The following is a 13,334-nucleotide window of genomic DNA, read 5'->3' as shown; positions in this document are numbered from 1 at the left end:
GGCAAAGGAGTTCGCCTATGGCCACATCGGTCTGAAAATACCCCATTTCATCTGATCTTTGCGCTAAGCAAGATCGAGCTTTGTTAGTTCCCGGATGGGAGACCACCTTGGAATGCCATTTGGCGTAGGCTTCTTTTTTTCGTTGGACTTGACCTATTTTTTTCTTGGTTCCCAAGGTAACCATCTTGGCATTTCTCAAGAGGGTTGAGGGTGCCAAAGGAGCTTGCCTATGGCAACATCAGCTGGAAACACCTGATCTTGTAAGGCTAAGCAGGGTCGAGCTTGGTTAGTACCTGGATGGGAGACAACCTTGGAATTTTTTTTTTGTTAGAGTTGACCTATTTTTTTTCTTGTTTCCCAATGTGACTATCTTGGCATTTCTCAAGAGCGTTGAGGGGGGCCAAAGGAGCTTGCCTATGGCCATATTAGCCTGAAAGCACCTGATCTGGGAGGCTAAGCAGGGTCAAGCTTGGTTAGTACCTGGATGGGAGACTGCCTTGAAATACCAGGTGCTGTAGGCTTTTTTTTTGTAGTTTACCTATTTTTTTCTTGTTTCCCAAGGTGACCATCTTGGCATTTCTCAAGAGGGTTGAGGGTGCTAAAGGAGCTTGCCTATGGCCACATCAGCCTGAAAGCACCTGATCTTCGAGGTTGAGCTTGGTTAGTATCTGGATGGGAGAACGCCTTGGAATACCAGGTGCCGTATGCTTCTTTTTTTTGTTGGAGTGAAACTATTTTTTTCTTGTTTCCCAAGGTATCAAACTTGGCATTTCTCAAGAGGGTTGAGGGGGCCAAATGAGGTTGCCTATGGCCACATCAGCCCGAAAGCATGCAATCTCGTCTGACCTCGGAGGCTAAACAGGGTTGAGCCTGGTTAGTACCTGGATGGGAGATTGCCTGGGAATACCAGGTGCAATAGGCTTCTTTTTTTTGTTGGAGTTGAACAATTTTTTTTCTTGTTTCCCAAGGTGACCATCTTGGCATTTCTCAAGAGGGTTGAGGGTACCAAAGGAGTTTGCCTATGGCCACATCAGTCTGGAAGTACCTGATCTCATCTGATCTTAGAGCTAAGCAAGATCAAGCTTTGTTAGTTCCTGGAAGGGAGACCCCCTTGGAATACCACTTGCCGTAAGCTTCTTTTTTTTTGTTGGACTTGACCTATTTTTTTCTTGGTTCCCAAGGTAACCATCTTGGCATTTCTCAAGAGGGTTGAGGGTGCCAAAGGAGATTGCCAACGGCCACATTAGCCTGAAATAGCCCGATTTCATCTGATATCGGTGCCTAAGCAGGGTCAGGCATGGTTAGTCCCTGGATAGGAGACCGCCTGGAATACCAGGCGACATAGGCTTCTTTCTTTTTGTTGGAGTTTACCTATTTTTTTTCTTGTTTCCCAAGGGGACCATCCTGGCATTTTTCAAGAGGGTTGAGGGTGCCAAAGGAGCTTACCTATGGCAACATCAGCTTGAAAGCATCCGATTTCATCTGATCATGGAGGCTAAGCAGGGTCAAGCTTTGTTAGTACCTGGATGGGAGACCGCCTTGGAATACCAGGTGCCGTAGGCTTCTTTTTTTTGTTGGAGTTTACCTATTTTTTTTTCGTTTCCCAATGTGACCATCTTGGCATTTCTCAAGAGAGTTGAGGGTGCCAAAGGAGCTTACCTATGGCCACATCAGCCTAAAAAGCACCTGATCTCATCTGATCTCAGAGGCTAAGCAAGATTGAGCTTGCTTTGTTTCTGGATGGGAGACCGCCTTGGAATACCAGGTGCCGTATTCTTCTTTTTTTTGTAGGAGTTGGCCTATTTGTTTCTTCGTTCCCATCTTGGCGTTTCTCAAGGGAGTTGAGGGTGCCAAAGGAGATTGCCTACAGCCACATTAGCCTGAAATAGCCAGATTTCATCTGATATCGGTGGCTAAGCAGGGTCAGGCCTGGTTAGTATCTGGAAAGGAGACCGCCTGGAATACCAGGTGCCATAGGCTTCTTTCTTTTTGTTGGAGTAGACCTATTTTTTTTCTTGTTTCCCAAGCTGACCATCTTGGCATTTCTCAAGAGGGTTGAGGGGGCCATAGGAGCTTGCCCATGGCCACATTAGCCCGAAAGCACCTGATTTGGGAGGCTAAGCAGGGTCGAGCTTGGTTAGTACCTGGATGGGAGATTGCCTTGGAATGCTAGGTGCCGTAGGCTTCTTTTTTTTGTTGGAGTTGAGCTATTTTTTTCTTGTTTCCCAAGGTGACCATCTTGGCATTTCTCAAGAGGGTTGAGGGGGCCAAAGGAGGTTGCCCATGGCCATATCAGCTTGAAAGCATTCAATCTCATCTTATCTTGGAGGCTAAGCAGGGTCGAGCTTGGTTAGTACCTGGATAGGAGACCGCCTTGGAATACCAGGTGCCATAGGCTTCTTTTTTTTGTTGGAGTTGACCTATTTTTTTCTTGTTTCCCAAGGTGACCATCCTGGCATTTTTCAAGAGGGTTGAGGGTGCCAAAGGAGCTTACCTATGGCAACATCAGCTTGAAAGCATCCGATTTCATCTGATCATGGAGGCTAAGCAGGGTCAAGCTTTGTTAGTACCTGGATGGGAGACCGCCTTGGAATACCAGGTGCCGTAGGCTTCTTTTTTTTGTTGGAGTTTACCTATTTTTTTTTCGTTTCCCAATGTGACCATCTTGGCATTTCTCAAGAGGGTTGAGGGTGCCAAGGGAGCTTGCCTATGGCCATATCAGCCTGAAAGCACCTGATCTCGGAGGCTAAGCAGGGTCGAGCTTGGTTAGCACCTGGATGGGAGACCGCCTTGGAATACCAGGTGCCGTAGGCTTCTTTTCTTTGTTGAAGTGAACCTATTTTTTTTTCTTGTTCCCCAAGGTATCAAACTTGGCATTTCTCAAGAGGGTTGAGGGTGCCAAAGGAGGTTGCCTATGGCTACATCAGCCTGAAGGCGCCCAATCTCGTCTGATCTCAGAGGCTAAGCAGGGTTGAGCTTTGTTAGTTCCTGAATGGGAGACCGCCTTGGAATACCATTTGACGTAGGCTTCTTTTTTTGTTGGACTTGACCTATTTTTTTCTTGGTTCCCAAGGTAACCATCTTGGCATTTCTCAAGAGGGGAATAATTTTGATGGTTCAGCCTCAAGCAACACCTAACAAAGATGGCACCTCATCCCTGAAAATTTAAAACATGAATCAAAGGACAGGAAGGGAGATTAGGGATTTTCGCGGTGCTAATTAACAAAGTACAATTAATTAAAGTACAAAATTACTAGTACAAAAATTTATTAAGTTTGAGGTTAAAATCAGTAGCAATATATGCTTAAAAGATTCAGAATAATGCAATACAGTGGTTGTTCTCGTCAAGCACACATAGTCCCGACATGTTTCGCATTGGATTGCTTCTTCAGGGGATGTGTGAATGTTTGAACAAGATCTAGACCGAAAATACAAAAATAATAATAGAATATATCACAAAATTCATAAGTGCAGAAATAGGGAAAAAAAAAAAAAAAAACACAGACACACAGACACACATCAAACCCACCTTCAGCCACTACGTTGGTGGTAAAGTAGGGGAATTGTCCACCTCGGGGGTTAGCCGCAGCAGTGCTGAATCGCAGGGGGCTAAAAAGCCAACCCAAGGAAACTGATAGAAAAAGGGGTATGTAGTAAGAAAAAAAACAAAAAAACAAAAAAAAAAAAAAACGAAATTTGAAATTTTGGGATAATTTAAAGTTCTTTAATACATGACTTAATTTTAAGGTTGCTAAAATAAAACAGCCTTTTAGGGGTGAAAAACCCTCTAAAGTATAGAAATTGAGAAAGGTAGTACAAAGATATATTTTAATTTCAAATGTATTACTTACATAGGTTGGATAATTGTAAGAAATGGGGACGCTCGTATTTTGAAAAAAATCTTTTTGAGCACTCAGGGAGACACACCTGCACAGAAATACCAGCTGGGTGGCCAATCAGAGAGAAAACAAAACGAAGATTAGAAGGGTTAGAATAGATAAGAAAGTATATCTCAAAAGGGTGGTGTGTACATCATAAACTGAGTGTTATAAAAACACAAACCCTCAAGCATATAGATATACACCAAGAGTTACATCCCAAATTAGCATCCCAAAGCATAGAATTCAAAGCCAGGGAGTCAATGCAGACATACAAAAAGAGACATGGACAGTAGCCCAGGTCTAAAGAGTTGAAAAACCGGCAGAAAGAGAAGTGAACGTTTGCAAATGAAAAAAACGATCGAGTAAATATAAAAAGATATAACAGTAAGCTTACCAAGAAGTACAGAGTCTGGAGGATCAAGCGTCACCCTTGGCTGCGACCCGCAAAGGAATGACGATATTACGAAGGCTTTTTATATGCCCCGCCATCAAGCCGGCGTCTGACGTAGTCGGCCTGATGCGGACAAAAGGAGCGCTATTGCGCATGCTCACCAATGGGACGAGACTGAATAAGCCTACAAATCCCATAATGCCTCAAGCATGTGGGCGGAGGAAAGAGGGGAACGATCGATGCCTTCGTAAAAGGCGACGGCATAGACGAACGTGGCCACCAATCCGACCGCCCAGTCAGGCGTAGAGGCGAAAACGATGGAAAAAAAGGGTCGGAACAGAATGGCAAAAGAAATGGCCAATCCTTCCGACCGATGTAAGGGGAGCGTCGCAGCGCTAAAGAGGGGCAGTGGCACACAAGGCGCCTATGCCCCCGGGCGTCCGTGCGAACAGCACTGATGGGGAAACCGTGGAGGTGGACCATTCGGGTGGGAAATCATAAAAGGGGAGGGCAAAAAATTATTTCTCTAAAAGCTGCACATAACAGAACATAATAATATCATAAACATATAAACATATACATGATGTATTCTTATACTCAAAACAAATCAATACAGACAAATTTCAAATAAAACAATACAATAATACAATAAAACAATGGAAAAAAAAAAAAAAAAGGGGGGGGGGGAAAGGGGGAAGAAGGGAGGGGGAAATGGGAACCCAACCAGGTTCCCTCTCAGAGGGGCGGTCAGCAGGACTGAAGGGCCAGAAAAGGTTTCTATATCACAAAAAGGGTTTAAAGCTTAAGTTTTCATTAAAGCCAGGTGAAATTGTAGCCCTTAGATTAAAAATCCATTCGGCTTCATGTTGAAGTAAGATATTATCCACACTGCCCCCTCTCACATCAAGGGGGATATGTTCAAGTGCGGAAAAGGTGATAAATTTGGGATTGAAAGCATGGAAGAGGCCAACGTGTCGACTGATGGCCGTCTCCATTTTCTTTTTAATAATGGGTTTGATGTGGTCCTTGATTCGAATACAAAATTGTCGCTTTGTTTTACCTACATAAAACCCGCCACAAAGGCAACGGGCAAGATATATAACGCCCTGTGTTTGGCATGTGACTCGATGTTTAATGGAGTGCCATTTGCCATTTGGCAGTTTAAGTTTGGTATGTGAATTAACATAACAACAAACGTCACAATGGCCACATGGAAAAGTGCCATTAGTTACTTTTCTAGTGTCCAACTTTGGTTGTTCAAAGTGACTATGCACTAGTTTATCTTTGAGAGAGGGAACTCTTTTAAAGGTAACTTCGGGAACATTTTTAATATATTTCTTGGTAGTAGGGTCAGCTAGAAGGAGTGGCCAAAACTTGTGTAGAATTTCCTTAAACTTACGATGCTGATTAGAATAGCGAGTAATAATTCTAACTGAATCATTTGTATTGGAACGTCGGGTTGAGAAAATAAGTGAAGTTCTAGTTTTGGGTTTTACACGGTTATAGGCTCGTTTCAAGCATTTATGACTGTATCCTCTTTTTCTCAATCTTTGGTAAAGGTCATCAGCTGCTGTATTAAAATCTGAGTTTTTGCTACAATTTCGCTTTAAACGCAAATATTGGCTATAAGGAATACTATTAATCAAAGAAATTGGGTGAAAGCTAGTAGCGTGTAAAACCGTGTTACCAGCAGATGGTTTCCTAAATAAGAAAGAGTTGAGTCTACCTTCACTGTCCAAAGAGATGGTTATGTCTAAAAAGTTAACTATTGACTGACTATGTTGCATAGTAAATTTCAAATTAAAATTATTAATAGAAATCAATTGAAAAAAAGTTTTTAATTCTGTTTCCGTGCCTGACCAAAAAAAAAAGAACATCGTCGATATAACGAAACCATGAAACAATTTTATCCAAAAACGGTGACAAATCTTCTCTAGAGAAAGTTTCCTTTTCCCACCCCCCCAGGTACAGGTTTGCATACGATGGGGCACATTTAGTCCCCATCGCAACCCCCTGTACCTGGAGGTAGTGGGTGGAGTCAAAAACAAAGACATTATGCTTAAGAATATATTCAAGAAGGTCCACAACAAAAGAACTATATTGTAAGAAAGAGGAGCCTCTTTCGGAAAGAAACCTGCGTACAACTTCAACTCCCTTGTCATGGGGAATTGTGTTGTAGAGGCTTTCGATATCCAGGGCAACCAACCATGAGTTGGGAGGGAGAGACAGTCCCTCAATCATTCTTAACAGATCGATGGTATCTTTAACATATGAAGATAAAGAGATGACATGTGGACTTAGATAGCTATCAACTAATGCGCTCGCATTTTCAGTTAAACAGGAACATCCTGAAATGATAGGACGTCCTGGAGGATTTGTTTGAGACTTATGAATTTTCGGTAGTGCGTAAAAAGTTGGAATCTTTGGATCCTTGGTGTTTAGGAATTTCCATGTGTTAAGGTCAATGACCCCTTGTTGATATGCCTTAAAAATGAGATTCAAATAGATATTTCGATAATTTAGAATAACGGTTTTAGAAATAGGACGATACCAATTTCTATTGGACAGTATATTTCGACACATGGAAGTGTATTGTGCAACTTCCATGATCACCAAATTTCCGCCCTTGTCTGCGGGCTTAATAATTAAATTTGTATTTTTTTGTAGAGATTTAATAGCTGCTCTGTGTTGTAACGAAAGATTGGTAGATAAGGGTGAGTGGAAAGACAATTTCTCGATCTCTATAGTTGTTTGCTGTATAAACGCCCAAATGTTTGGGTTTGCATTGAGTAGAGGAAATGCTCTGGATTTGCATTTAAAGGATGGAGGAGGGGGAAAGGAAACACCTGGGACCGACAGACTCGGAGTAAAAATTACTTCCGAGTCGTCGTCATCAGTGTTGCCCTCCTCCCATAATTCCATCAAATTTTTGATAGCATAATGTTCGGTCATATTTTCATAAGACCGGACATCGTCATTACTATTAAAACCTGCAGTAGCAGGCTTATCAAAGATAACTCGATACAACAATCTACGGGCAAAAAGATGTAAATCCTTAATAAGTTGAAATTTGGTTGTATTTGAATCAGGACAAAAGGTTAGTCCTAATTTCAAAACTTCCAATTCAGGTTCGGATAATCTCTGTGATGATAAATTTATTATTGACAACTCATTTGTAGATGAATCAAGATTACCTTGTACATAAGTATCGTTCAAATCATCGGTGGAATCGGGTCCTTGCCTAAAAAAATAGGTGCCAGTTTCAAATCTGCAGGTAAAGGAGTACCTAGAGGCGAGATAATGACATTGGTAGTGCTTACCGATGGACTCGCAGATTGCAAAGAAGTTATAGAGGAAGTTGCCTGGGCCGAAGAGGCTGTGCATTGATTTATCATTGATTGTGTGCCACGAGAGCTTAAAGAAAGGGAGTGAGAGGGGTGAAACATCGCAAGTGTGCCAGCAGGTGTTGGTTTCGATGAAAACGGTGGTGCCCGACGAGAGAGCGGAGTGCCCAATTGATTCCGAAGGGACTCAGTGGAGGCGTGTTCAGAGTTCCCTTTTCTTTTTTTCGGTACTCTGTCCTCAGACAGGTCACGATACATGGTTGACTGTGTAGAAGAAAAAGAGGAGGGTGGAGAGACATTGGGGGTGTTATCATTATTTCTATTTGTACGTGAGTTGAAAGGTTTAGTGAATTTAGGTTTGGAATCTCAAGTCCATTTGTAGGCATAACCATTTGTATGGGCCAGGTTATCCCTGGCAAATTTATTTTCTTTGATCTGAATAATTTCTAAAGTATATTTTTCAATAAGGACTTGAAGGTCCTGTTCCTTTTTCTGAAATCTCGTGGTCGAAATTCTAGATTCATGATCTTCATACCAATGGGAGATTAGACTGTCCAGTATAGAGAGTTCATGGTCATACTGAATACATAGCAAAGACATCATGCCAAAAGAGCATGTTTGTAGATTTTCTTCCCATTTCGATTTAATGATATCATCTACTTTTTTAATATTAGGAAAGATCTGGATTCGCAGTCCAAAAGGTACAATGAGATTTTCTATGTATTTATGGAAATATTTTTTGTGCCAAAAAACTCGAACCTTTCGTTCGAGAAGGCGTTGTAATCTAAGGAAAGCAAAATCGAGATCTTTATCTGAAATGTCGCCTGTTTTTTGTGTAAGTTGGACTTTGTCCATTAAAGCATCCCAGGCCTCGCCACTAAAGGCCGCCATACCGAGATAAGGGAACGTGTGGGAAGGGAAGAGAGAAAAAAAAAAAAAAACACAATGCAATACACGTTATTATTTACTAAGATAACAGAGTAGAAACATATGTTGTGTTGTTGATGATGAACCAAAGAGAAAATAGTGTATTGAAACACCAGGGGACAAAATTGGAATAATTTTGATGGTTCAGCCTCAAGCAACACCTAACAAAGATGGCACCTCATCCCTGAAAATTTGAAACATGAATCAAAGGACAGGAAGGGAGATTAGGGATTTTCACGGTGCTAATTAACAAAGTACAATTAATTAAAGTACAAAATTACTAGTACAAAAATTTATTAAGTTTGAGGTTAAAATCAGTAGCAATATATGCTTAAAAGATTCAGAATAATGCAATACAGTGGTTGTTCTCGTCAAGCACACATAGTCCCGACATGTTTCGCATTGGATTGCTTCTTCAGGGGATGTGTGAATGTTTGAACAAGATCTAGACCGAAAATACAAAAATAATAATAGAATATATCACAAAATTCATAAGTGCAGAAATAGGAAAAAAAAAAAAAAAACACACACACAGACACACATCAAACCCACCTTCAGCCACTACGTTGGTGGTAAAGTAGGGGAATTGTCCACCTCGGGGGTTAGCCGCAGCAGTGCTGAATCGCAGGGGGCTAAAAAGCCAACCCAAGGAAACTGATAGAAAAAGGGGTATGTAGTGAGAAAAAAAAAAAAAAAAAAAAAAAAAAAAAAACTAAATTTGAAATTTTGGGATAATTTAAAGTTCTTTAATACATGACTTAATTTTAAGGTTGCTAAAATAAAACAGCCTTTTAGGGGTGAAAAACCCTCTAAAGTATAGAAATTGAGAAAGGTAGTACAAAGATATATTTTAATTTCAAATGTATTACTTACATAGGTTGGATAATTGTAAGAATCATTACATTATTGTCATTATCTCGCCTCTAGGTACTCCTTTACCTGCAGATTTGAAACTGGCACCTATTTTTTTAGGCAAGGACCCGATTCCACCGATGATTTGAACGATACTTATGTACAAGGTAATCTTGATTCATCTACAAATGAGTTGTCAATAATAAATTTATCATCACAGAGATTATCCGAACCTGAATTGGAAGTTTTGAAATTAGGACTAACCTTTTGTCCTGATTCAAATACAACCAAATTTCAACTTATTAAGGATTTACATCTTTTTGCCCGTAGATTGTTGTATCGAGTTATCTTTGATAAGCCTGCTACTGCAGGTTTTAATAGTAATGACGATGTCCGGTCTTATGAAAATATGACCGAACATTATGCTATCAAAAATTTGATGGAATTATGGGAGGAGGGCAACACTGATGACGACGACTCGGAAGTAATTTTTACTCCGAGTCTGTCGGTCCCAGGTGTTTCCTTTCCCCCTCCTCCATCCTTTAAATGCAAATCCAGAGCATTTCCTCTACTCAATGCAAACCCAAACATTTGGGCGTTTATACAGCAAACAACTATAGAGATCGAGAAATTGTCTTTCCACTCACCCTTATCTACCAATCTTTCGTTACAACACAGAGCAGCTATTAAATCTCTACAAAAAAATACAAATTTAATTATTAAGCCCGCAGACAAGGGCGGAAATTTGGTGATCATGGAAGTTGCACAATACACTTCCATGTGTCGAAATATACTGTCCAATAGAAATTGGTATCGTCCTATTTCTAAAACCGTTATTCTAAATTATCGAAATATCTATTTGAATCTCATTTTTAAGGCATATCAACAAGGGGTCATTGACCTTAACACATGGAAATTCCTAAACACCAAGGATCCAAAGATTCCAACTTTTTACGCACTACCGAAAATTCATAAGTCTCAAACAAATCCTCCAGGACGTCCTATCATTTCAGGATGTTCCTGTTTAACTGAAAATGCGAGCGCATTAGTTGATAGCTATCTAAGTCCACATGTCATCTCTTTATCTTCATATGTTAAAGATACCATCGATCTGTTAAGAATGATTGAGGGACTGTCTCTCCCTCCCAACTCATGGTTGGTTGCCCTGGATATCGAAAGCCTCTACAACACAATTCCCCATGACAAGGGAGTTGAAGTTGTACGCAGGTTTCTTTCCGAAAGAGGCTCCTCTTTCTTACAATATAGTTCTTTTGTTGTGGACCTTCTTGAATATATTCTTAAGCATAATGTCTTTGTTTTTGACTCCACCCACTACCTCCAGGTACAGGGGGTTGCGATGGGGACTAAATGTGCCCCATCGTATGCAAACCTGTACCTGGGGGGGTGGGAAAAGGAAACTTTCTCTAGAGAAGATTTGTCACCGTTTTTGGATAAAATTGTTTCATGGTTTCGTTATATCGACGATGTTCTTTTTTTTTGGTCAGGCACGGAAACAGAATTAAAAACTTTTTTTCAATTGATTTCTATTAATAATTTTAATTTGAAATTTACTATGCAACATAGTCAGTCAATAGTTAACTTTTTAGACATAACCATCTCTTTGGACAGTGAAGGTAGACTCAACTCTTTCTTATTTAGGAAACCATCTGCTGGTAACACGGTTTTACACGCTACTAGCTTTCACCCAATTTCTTTGATTAATAGTATTCCTTATAGCCAATATTTGCGTTTAAAGCGAAATTGTAGCAAAAACTCAGATTTTAATACAGCAGCTGATGACCTTTACCAAAGATTGAGAAAAAGAGGATACAGTCATAAATGCTTGAAACGAGCCTATAACCGTGTAAAACCCAAAACTAGAACTTCACTTATTTTCTCAACCCGACGTTCCAATACAAATGATTCAGTTAGAATTATTACTCGCTATTCTAATCAGCATCGTAAGTTTAAGGAAATTCTACACAAGTTTTGGCCACTCCTTCTAGCTGACCCTACTACCAAGAAATATATTAAAAATTTTCCCGAAGTTACCTTTAAAAGAGTTCCCTCTCTCAAAGATAAACTAGTGCATAGTCACTTTGAACAACCAAAGTTGGACACTAGAAAAGTAACTAATGGCACTTTTCCATGTGGCCATTGTGACGTTTGTTGTTATGTTAATTCACATACCAAACTTAAACTGCCAAATGGCAAATGGCACTCCATTAAACATCGAGTCACATGCCAAACACAGGGCGTTATATATCTTGCCCGTTGCCTTTGTGGCGGGTTTTATGTAGGTAAAACAAAGCGACAATTTTGTATTCGAATCAAGGACCACATCAAACCCATTATTAAAAAGAAAATGGAGACGGCCATCAGTCGACACGTTGGCCTCTTCCATGCTTTCAATCCCAAATTTATCACCTTTTCCGCACTTGAACATATCCCCCTTGATGTGAGAGGGGGCAGTGTGGATAATATCTTACTTCAACATGAAGCTGAATGGATTTTTAATCTAAGGGCTACAATTTCACCTGGCTTTAATGAAAACTTAAGCTTTAAACCCTTTTTGTGATATAGAAACCTTTTCTGGCCCTTCAGTCCTGCTGACCGCCCCTCTGAGAGGGAACCTGGTTGGGTTCCCATTTCCCCCTCCCTTCTTCCCCCTTCCCCCCCCTTTTTTTTTTTTCCATTGTTTAATTGTATTATTGTATTGTTTTATTTGAAATTTGTCTGTATTGATTTGTTTTGAGTATAAGAATACATCATGTATATGTTTATATGTTTATGATATTATTATGTTCTGTTATGTGCAGCTTTTAGAGAAATAATTTTTTGCCCTCCCTTTTATGATTTCCCACCCGAATGGTCCACCTCCACGGTTTCCCCATCAGTGCTGTTCGCACGGACGCCCGGGGGCATAGGCGCCTTGTGTGCCACTGCCCCTCTTTAGCGCTGCGACGCTCCCCTTACATCGGTCGGAAGGATTGGCCATTTCTTTTGCCATTCTGTTCCGACCCTTTTTTTCCATCGTTTTCGCCTCTACGCCTGACTGGGCAGTCGGATTGGTGGCCACGTTCGTCTATGCCGTCGCCTTTTACGAAGGCATCGATCGTTCCCCTCTTTCCTCCGCCCACATGCTTGAGGCATTATGGGATTTGTAGGCTTATTCAGTCTCGTCCCATTGGTGAGCATGCGCAATAGCGCTCCTTTTGTCCACATCAGGCCGACTACGTCAGACGCCGGCTTGATGGCGGGGCATATAAAAAGCCTTCGTAATATCGTCATTCCTTTGCGGGTCGCAGCCAAGGGTGACGCTTGATCCTCCAGACTCTGTACTTCTTGGTAAGCTTACTGTTATATCTTTTTATATTTACTCGATCGTTTTTTTCATTTGCAAACGTTCACTTCTCTTTCTGCCGGTTTTTCAACTCTTTAGACCTGGGCTACTGTCCATGTCTCTTTTTGTATGTCTGCATTGACTCCCTGGCTTTGAATTCTATGCTTTGGGATGCTAATGTGTAACTCTTGGTGTATATCTATATGCTTGAGGGTTTGTGTTTTTATAACACTCAGTTTATGATGTACACACCACCCTTTTGAGATATACTTTCTTATCTATTCTAACCCTTCTAATCTTCGTTTTGTTTTCTCTCTGATTGGCCACCCAGCTGGTATTTCTGTGCAGGTGTGTCTCCCTGAGTGCTCAAAAAGATTTTTTTCAAAATACGAGCGTCCCCATTTCTTACAATTATCCAACCTATGTAAGTAATACATTTGAAATTAAAATATATCTTTGTACTACCTTTCTCAATTTCTATACTTTAGAGGGTTTTTCACCCCTAAAAGGCTGTTTTATTTTAGCAACCTTAAAATTAAGTCATGTATTAAAGAACTTTAAATTATCCCAAAATTTCAAATTTCGTTTTTTTTTGT

General features: G+C 40.5%; 3 pseudogenes; all 3 read left to right on the top strand.

Annotated features, from left to right (window-relative positions):
• Window positions 1–803: 803 nt before the first annotated feature.
• LOC143984989 (5S ribosomal RNA) lies at window positions 804–922 on the top strand (annotated as a pseudogene).
• A 1,357-nt stretch (window positions 923–2,279) lies between these two features.
• Window positions 2,280–2,398, top strand: LOC143984674 (5S ribosomal RNA; annotated as a pseudogene).
• Window positions 2,399–2,705: 307 nt separating this feature from the next.
• Window positions 2,706–2,814, top strand: LOC143984734 (5S ribosomal RNA; annotated as a pseudogene).
• The last annotated feature ends 10,520 nt before the right edge of the window (window positions 2,815–13,334 follow it).

Source organism: Lithobates pipiens, unplaced genomic scaffold (genome assembly GCF_037356315.1).
Source record: "Lithobates pipiens isolate NorthernLeopardFrog02 unplaced genomic scaffold, aLitPip1_a1.2 Scaffold_16, whole genome shotgun sequence".
Lineage (NCBI taxonomy): Eukaryota > Metazoa > Chordata > Amphibia > Anura > Ranidae > Lithobates > Lithobates pipiens.
Note: the sequence above shows the minus strand (reverse complement) of the source record. Positions and strands in the feature narration are given on the sequence as shown.